At 40.7% G+C, this 9,041-nt stretch overlaps 1 pseudogene; it reads right to left on the bottom strand.

The window, feature by feature from the left end:
- Nucleotides 1–390: 390 nt before the first annotated feature.
- The window catches only part of LOC101592599, a 14,573-nt pseudogene continuing 5,922 nt past the window's right edge, over nt 391–9,041 (bottom strand).

A 9,041-nucleotide genomic window follows, 5' to 3' on the forward strand; every position in this document is an offset into this window, starting at 1 on the left:
GAGAGTCAGAGAGAGAGAGACAGAGAGAGAGAGACAGAAAGAGACAGAGACAGACAGAGACAGACAGAGACAGAGACAGAGACAGAGAGACAGAGAGAGAGACAGAGACACAGATACAGAGAGAGAGAGAGAGAGAGAGAGAGAGAGAGAGAGAGAGAGAGAGAGAACAAAATAACAGAACCCAAAGTTATTCCCTTTAAGGAATCCCAATCTTATGCCAAGAAGGAAGAAATGCCTGTTACTGTCCCATGATCCCTGTGGTCACAGAGGGGGCAAGGCATGCTCTCATTGAACTTGCAAGGAGTATAGGCTCAGAAGCAATCCATTAATGGTTCAGTGCAAGGGGAGGGTTCCTGGGCAGGGCAAGTACCCTTAGCTGCTCTCAGGGTCTCACTTGACCTTCTGCAGGTGGTGAAAGCTACACATGGTTCTCTCCACCACCTTGTCCATGCTGACCAGAGGTTGGTAGTCTATCAGCTTCTTGGCTTACTCGCAGCTGTAGTAGTGGAATGTGCCCACTAGTGCAACACACATGGGCTTGAAAGTAGGCTGGATTTGGAGGAAGGGACTGACCAGCATCACTAGCAGTGACAGCAGGAAGGTCAGGTAGTAGGTCACCCAGTAGAGGATGTGGTACTTGGGGGGCTCAAACTTCAAACCTCTCAGGATGTGGGACAGGAAGGCCCAGAAAGGTTTGGGCTCATCATTGGTGATGTAAAATGCCTTCTTTCCCAGGGCCACATCTTGGGAGAGGAGCTCTGCAGCCAGGATGTGTCAATGGACCACATTCTCCAAGAAGCTGAAGTCCACTAGATTTTCTGCATTTCCAATTACAAACTTTATCTTGCCCTTTCTTACTGCCTTAATGAGGATGGAGACTAACTGAGGGTCCCTTGGGCCAAAGATGCCCTGGGCCAGATAGCTGTGGTGAAGAAATTACGCTCAGAATCATTGGCACCCAGCATGGTTTTCTCCTGTAAGACCTTAGTCTCTGTGTAGTAGTTGATAGGCTTTATGGCACAGGGCAGGTCCTAGGTTCCATTTTTGATGTCAATGCTCTCAAAGACAACCCTGGTACTGCTGGTTAAAACGAGTTTCTGAACTCTGGCCTTTCTGAAAGTGTCAGTGACATTCTCAGTACCAAATAAGTTCACTCTATAAAAGAGCTCCTTGTTACTGGATGGTGAGGGTGACGTGTAGTGGAAAATAGTGCTTGCGCCTACCAGAGCCAGACACAGGTCCTTTTAGCTGCAGAGGTCGCTGAGAAAGAAGCACACAAATGGATTATCAAAGCCTTGGTAGACGTTGAACACATAGATGCTGTAGCCTCTGGCCAGCTGCTGCTCCACCATGTGCTGGCCCAGGAACCCAGAGCCTCCGATCACCATGCAGTTCTGAGCTTGGATAAGAAGCCATGAGACCTGGTCTCTCGTGGTTTCACGGACTGCTTGGTCTATGTTGGCTGCAATGTGGTCTTGTTTGCAATCAACTTTTTTCTGTCCTGTCAGTGGGTGCCCTCTGGCCAGCCTCAGTGTCTCTGCAGGCTGAACCCACTGCACTTCGACCCCTTGGACTTACCTCTTAAGCCATAATATGATCAAATCTGAGAGGTGATACATACTTCCTGGGTTTCAAGGCTAAAGACCGAGATCCTTATCATGAATATGAAAATGATAGATCACTTGAGAATAAGCAAGACCCCTGTCTGTGGTGACTGTTTGTGTAGTTCTTCACTTCTCTATTATTCTTTAGGACTCTTTAAACCAAGACTTATGGCATGACTATTTAGGGCCATAACACATTGCCTCTCCCTGAAAGGGCACTGATAAAATTGAAGTTGATACCTTTGTGTGTTAAAGTAAACAAGGATGACAGAAGGGATATCAAGATTGGGGCTTCATTTAGTAAGTTACAGATGAGTTGAAGGATATATATATATATATAGATAGATAGATAGATAGATAGATAGATGATAGATATAGTGACCTAAGGAGAAATAGGTGAGGGTACAAACAGACCAAGGAAGACATTGAAAATATTTGATCTCAGCTATTTTTATGGGATATAATAGGAATAAAAAGAAGATTAAGGAGAAATAAAGGCAAGTGGATGGAGAGAAAGGTACTGACTAGATTGGAATCAGTGTTCTTAGATGAAGTTAGGGTGATTGTTTGAAACAAAGACATGGCAGTGTTTTTCCTCTAGATATGCACATCCCAGTTGAGCAGACACAAGAAATGATTAGTGGAAGTATGAATGAGCAATGCCAGCATACTCCTATGTCTCTGAGCTTACAAAAAGACTTGTTTGGTTATTCAGAGTTATTAATATAAATAGTTACAGTGGCAACAATATGTCCTAGTGATAGTCCTATTTTAAAAAATAACTATCTTAAAATGTTATGTAAATTCTCTTTTGCATTCCTTTGAGGACTTTCATCTGTTTTGTACAGTGCTTATTTTCAACATATGGGAATACATATGATGTCTGTTCAATTTTTTTTTCTAGAACTAGTAAACAGACAGGGAATAGAACCAGTAAGATCATATTCACTCTGCCACTGACCTTGTTCAGGCTCTCCAAGGTCACCCGTGAATTCTTTTTTGTTAGAATTGACTTGTTTTTCGCAAGAGCTGGGTCTCCCACCTACTAACATTTGTAATCTTTTCTTACTATCTAGCCTGCTGTAAAATTACTAGTACAGTTTCCTCAGGCAATGACTTTGTGATTTTCTACTTTTTTATTGATCAATAAACAGTTTTAAACTAAAAAACCCCACAGTGAGAATAGAAACTTATTTGGTACTTGTAACTACCTGCCTCAGAGAAGAAAGAAGGATTCGAAAGATAAGAGCCTCAGGCATCTTCAGCCTTCTTGAGCCAACATCGCTAGATGAAAATAGAAAGATACAGTCATAGGTTAACAAAACATTTGGCTGCACTATGCTGAATAACTGATTGCTTCTCAGGGAATTAACCCATTGTTTCCATGACCTGCGGATATGTGTATCATTTTCTTTCTTTTTTAAAATGTATCAATTATTTAATTAGGTTCTCAGAAATTTTGAACACTAATTTATGAGAATAAATTCCACTTGTCAGAGCAAAAATGGATCGCAGGTAGCCCCAGAGCTGAGAAACAGCTTTGGTGTTTGCTAAAGTCTGTGAGTCCACCACTTTCTGATCCACCTTGTGCTGCTCTGAAATCTGGTATCTCCTTTTCTTGGGGTCAAAGATCTCACTCTCCTGTTGTCCGGGTTTCTGCAGCTTCTTCTTCTTGAAGTAAGCATCAGTGAGGTGTTTGGGGATTTTCACTCTGCTGATATCAAATGACAAATTTGTGGTATGTTCTTCATAGAGGAACATGAATAAGACTAAGAGGCCCAGTCATAAGTGGCAAGCCGCTGGCCAACTGCTTCAGGAAGACCACTCTCTTGCCTCTGTGATGTCCTGTGAAGATGATCAAGATGGTGCTGGGAGTGATGCTAGCTCAAAGTTTCCTCACATGCTGACTGAAGGGTTTCTTGCTGTGGCTTAAAAGCTTTCAGAGTACATCTTCAGTAGGGTAATATCTAGGCATTTTTTGAGGCTTAACCACCCGAGCACCTCCATTCTTGTCTCCACTGACTGGTTTTGTGATCGTAGCAAGAACTTTCTCCTTCTTTTTCTTCTCAACCTTTGATTTAGCAGCTGTGTACTTTCTCTTGTACAAAGCCTTTCTGGAATACATAGCAGATCAGGAGGATTTACCAATTCCTCTAACCAGGACAGGATTTTGGCTGCAGTAGGGTTGCCTCTTCTTGGACTTTTTTTGCCTTCACCTTACCCTTTTTACCATTATCACTGGCAGCAGCCTTCTTGGCTTCAAGTTTCTTCTCTTTAGTGTCTGGCTTCTCCGTTTTTTCACCTGCCATCTTGCAAGATGAGAAAGAGTTGTGTATCACTTTCTATCAACTTACTGGTTAAGGCTTTGGCTGTTGAGTTCTTTGTTATTTTTCTAGTGTTATGCACAGTTCCTGGTGTAGACTTAGAATCCAAGAAATAGCTGTTGAGTCAATGATTTAATCAGTAGTATAGCTACAAGTGTTGAAGCTAAAAGGGTGAATTTTTAAAATTTTTTTTGGTACCAGGGATCAAACTCAGGACCTTGCGTTTGACAAGCAGGTGCTTATGCCATTAAGCTATCTCCCTGGCTAAAAGGGTGAATTTATTCTTGTTGCAATGAGGCTAAACTCTTCTTGAATAAATCTACTCTCTCCATGTAGACTTCAGGAACTCTCATAGCTTCTGTGTATTTTCTGTTCCCTATGTCAGCGCATTTATTATTATGGAAGATCCTCTAGTTAGTAATGACTGTATCTTCCATGGTTACAGTTTCCTAGAATTCTCTTTGCTTTCTTTTAGTTTTATTTTTGAGTAAATAGAATTTTGAAAATAAGTTTAGAAAATGAAGTAATATTTTTAGTAAAACCAAATCAATGGCCAGCCAAGGATAGCAGATAACTTGTGACTTGAATTGAAAATTGTCCATATGGATATGTTTTGAAGGCTGGGAGAGGGTTATTCTCACTCTTATTTTTATTTATCTGAGGAGTATTTTGAGGTAAGTTGAATTTTAAGTAACACTGTATCATTTTACTTTCCTGATAAAAATGTTGAGAGACAGCAGACATTTTTTCTATTTTCCATGATGGCATCAACTGACCAACGCGCGGTGTTTGTGTGATACTTGTGACTCAGGAACGGCTAGTTCAGTGAGGACTTGGACAGAGCATAGGAAGAGGAAGGGTATAAGATTTAGGTTATACCTTATAAATACAGAGTAGTCTTCACCTATCTCTTTAAAAGAAAAAGGTGATCTTGTTCATCAAACACTGAATTGCAAGCATTGAAACCTTTGGAAGGACCTTCGGAGCTTCTATTTCAGCCTTTTTATTACACACAGGGACTGTGAAAGCCAGAGCAGCTTGAGACTATCTGAAGTTGTAGGAGTATGAGGCAGAACCCATCCTAAACTAAACCATAGCCAGGAAATCTCCCAGCTGCTGTGCTGTTCTCGGCTCTCCCAGGAGGTAAATAAGATCTCAACCCTGGACTGTCCTCCCTGGGACACCCATAGGAGGTAAATATGTGTTCTACTTACATATGACAGCTCATGTGGACATTTTTTTTAGTCCCTTTGTGGGTTTGTTCTTATGTGATCTCATCAGGGTGTGTGGTGCTTTCAGGTCCATGTGGGACCCTTTTAAGGGAGGTCCAGGGGTGCAGCTAGGCATGAGGCTCAATGCCATGAGGCCCTTGCCTCCATCTCCAGCATAGGGAGGGTGTCCAGGGCTCTTAGGCTCCAGGTGTGGTGGCTCCAGCCCTATAGGCCTCAGTAGCAGTGAGACATGAAGCCTTTTACTCAGCCAACTGATGCAATTGATGAAACTCTGTCCTTTTCAAAATGTCCCAGAAAGCCAAAATAACTCATATTTCCTACAGACTGTTAGAGCAGATTTATGCTCCTTTAAGAACACATGTGGTGTAAAAAGATGAAGGGAGAGAGGGCCTAAAATTTTACATATGGTAGCAAGGTAATCCTAGCCGAGTTGGCTTCTCTCTAGAGATGCCTGCAGGGTATAATTAGCACAGAACTAGCCATCCCAGCAGATCCATGCTTGAGCAAATTGTGGCTAAGACGAAATTGGAACCAAGGCTAAATTTATCAATAACATGGTTTATAAAAAGGAAAAGAAGACAAATGAAGTTGAAATTTCTCCTTGTTTATTTTAAGGTTCAGAACATTTCCTAGCTGACTTACACCACAGCTTCAGTGTATTTTTCATTTTTTATTTATTTTGCAGTTAATTGGATTTCCAGCTTTTGCAGAAAGTCAGTGCAATTGATCCCTGAAAAGATGGATTTATTGCTTAGCCAGGCAGAATTCTGACAATCTTCAGAGGATGGAAAATAAAAGAAAACAGCCCAGACATGGAGTACTGTGGGTCATCACTGGGTCAGACCAGCAAGATATGTTACAGCTGGCAGGTTTATGCCAGAACTTCAGCACAAGTAATCTTCTTGCTAAATGGGCAACTCCAGAACCCAGTGGAATATTTTGCAGATATTGTCAGTGATTCATGCTTAGGAGGAAATATAGCTCAAGATGAGACTTGGAGACAGATGTCAGATCTCAGATATGTTGGACCCATGAGTAGAAAACTGACTAACCTTGAAACAACTCACATCTTTGCTTGCTCCAGCTAGAATGGAACCTTCTTTTGCTGGGTGAATGGCTCTGTTGGAACTCCATAATGCCTCCGCAGTCAGAAACAGTACAGAACTCATGCCTGCAGCTACTCTTTACAGAAGGTCCAGGAAACTTACCATTTGGGAAATGGGAGAACACTACTCAGCATGCAAAAGTCCAATATCCATTGAAACATTCACCTATCCATTTATGTAATAATTTTTGAACACTTGCTGCATGTTAAACTGAAAAGAGAGAACTGAATAAAAATATAGAACCTATCTTTGTGGAGTTTCTAGTTTATTGGGCAAAGGCCATCAAGTTTGTGAGAAGTGCAAGGAGCACTAGGAATACATCACAGGTAGATCTTCCCTGGTCTAGGGGATGGGGAAGCTTCCAGAAGGAGATGTTGTGAATTGAGACCTAAGAGACTGAATATAGAAATGGACAATGGTCCATTTTATAGTTCATTGGTCCAGACTGTTTAGACAATTGCACTATGACCCAGTATGCAGCAACTAGCACAGAAAGCTATCATCCACAGTAACCAACCTTCACAATAGAGCCTCTAATATGGGGTGAGGCTGGTGCTTGGTGTGGGGGTTAAAGATGGCCAACTCATAGTTCCAGCTTTGGTTTGGGTCACAGTTTAGCAGTGGAAATGGGCTGTGACTAGAAGGTGTTACTCTGGGCATTCTTTAGCACAGCTGTGGATTTTGTAGCAGGGAGATGACATAGAGAAGGGGTGAGCAGCTGCTCCTGAGTGATGTAGCAGCAGTAGGCCTTGGAGTTCTGAGGCAGAGGGAACCAAGTGAATCATAGAAATAAATTCACTGAATGTGCAAGCATGGAGAGGGGCAGCCAGGCAAAGGAAATAATAGAGGCAAAAGTACTGTGACTTCATAAGACTGTTTTTGGAAAAAGTCTAAAAGGTTCATGATGGAATGAAAAACTGAAAAGGGGGCCCCTTAAGGACCTATTAAATCATGATTAAAATAGTTGATATTTATTTATTTATTTATTTATTTATTTATTTATTTATTTGATACAGGGTCTCGCTATGCAGCTCTGACTCAGAGTGATCCTCCTGTGTCAGCCTCCCCAGAGCTGGGATTACAGGTGTGCGCACTATACCTGTTTTTGGTGGCTGGCTGAGCATGGGGCTGACATAGCATGCAGTACTAGTGATGGAACTGGGTCTTTGTGCTTGCAAGGCAGAGGCTTAGACCACTGAGCTATCTCTCCAGCCCTGGTGTTTATTTTTAAGGTAGTGGAGAAGCATGGGATAATTCGATTCAGTGTTATATGATTATATTTGATTTTAGGACTGTATAAAATTGTTTTCAACTTTAGGAGTTGTGTTCACTTACTTCTAAGAGATGCTTCTCTGCTTAGGCATGACTGACAGACTATTTTGTGAGAATCATGCCAGTTCATTAAAAGCACCTCCAGTTTCTTTAGCAGGTGGAGTGGGGAAAAGAGGACAAATTGATTCAGAATATGAATAGTAAAGTAGGTGATCTTTCCATTTATCATTCCACACAGGCTGGCAAGCATTAGGGTCTGAACTCTGGAGGTAAGGAATATAAAGTAATTAAAAATAACTACTTTTCTTGTAATTATGGCTATTTATTCATTATAATTAATTATAATTTTATAAATTTGTAACTGTATACAAGGGTGTCATCAAAATACATGGTGAATGTTTAACATAAAAGCAATTTATTACAGTAAAAGAAATATTACCATTAATCCACTTTAAATGCTCCCCTTTGCTTCAAAGGCATGCATCCAATTGTTCTTGTCATTGTCTGGAGTAGTTTTGGAAGTCCCCTTTTGTGAACATCTTTACAAGACATGATAAACAAAATATAGGAATGCTGCTGCTAAGTGTTATGCAATAGAAAGATGGGCTCATAAAAACATCCTGTGTTCTCCCTCAGCCACTTATTGTGTAACTTTTGCCTCTTCCTCAAAGTAAAAAATTATCATGAAAGGTAAACTGAATTGAAAGGTAAACACGTTGGGGTAATAATAATAATAACCATCTAAAGACACTCATGAAAGATCACGTTCAGAACTGCTTCAAGAAGTGGTATTATGAGATAAATATATTCAAAGTGAGAGGGAGTAGTTTGAGAAGCATCAATGGCAATGTGTCTTTTACTCTACTTTAAAAAATTTAAATATTCATTATATTTTCAATCATATCTTATAAATACTTTTGAGCACTAAGTATGTACTAGGGACTTCTTGCATGCTGCATGTTTTAATATATCTAATCTTAACAATGGTACTATCAGTAAGTCCTTGTTAGCTTCCTTTCAATCAATGGGGTACTAGAGCACAAAGGGATTAAACACTGTAGCCAGACTCTGAGGCCATACTCTTGAATGAGACACTGCAGTGTTTCTGGTCAAGAGCAGAGGACTCCACAAACCAGGAGCTGTAGACCCTGCAAAGCAAATTTACTGCTATAGTAAATTTCCTCTCCCAACCAAGGAAAATGGACTGGAGCACTCAGGGATCGAATGTCTTGCCAGCAGGTTTGGCATCACAGAGGAATTTGGGCTACCCCAGACCTACTGAATCAGAGGCTATGGGGTTGGGGCCAGCAAACTATTTTTTATTTCCCATAATTTTATTGATAAACAAATAGCAATGAGACAGTTTCAAATCAAATTGGTAGGACAGTTTAAATAATTAACACATTGCATACATGCTTCCTAGTGGTTAATTGCTGTACAAGATGAAGACATGATATCCTATTTACAAACACCATTAGAAAAAATCACTCTATTTATTAAGAG

The sequence above is a fragment of the Octodon degus genome, unplaced genomic scaffold, assembly GCF_000260255.1.
Source record: "Octodon degus isolate 3935 unplaced genomic scaffold, OctDeg1.0 scaffold00008, whole genome shotgun sequence".
NCBI classification, from domain to species: domain Eukaryota; kingdom Metazoa; phylum Chordata; class Mammalia; order Rodentia; family Octodontidae; genus Octodon; species Octodon degus.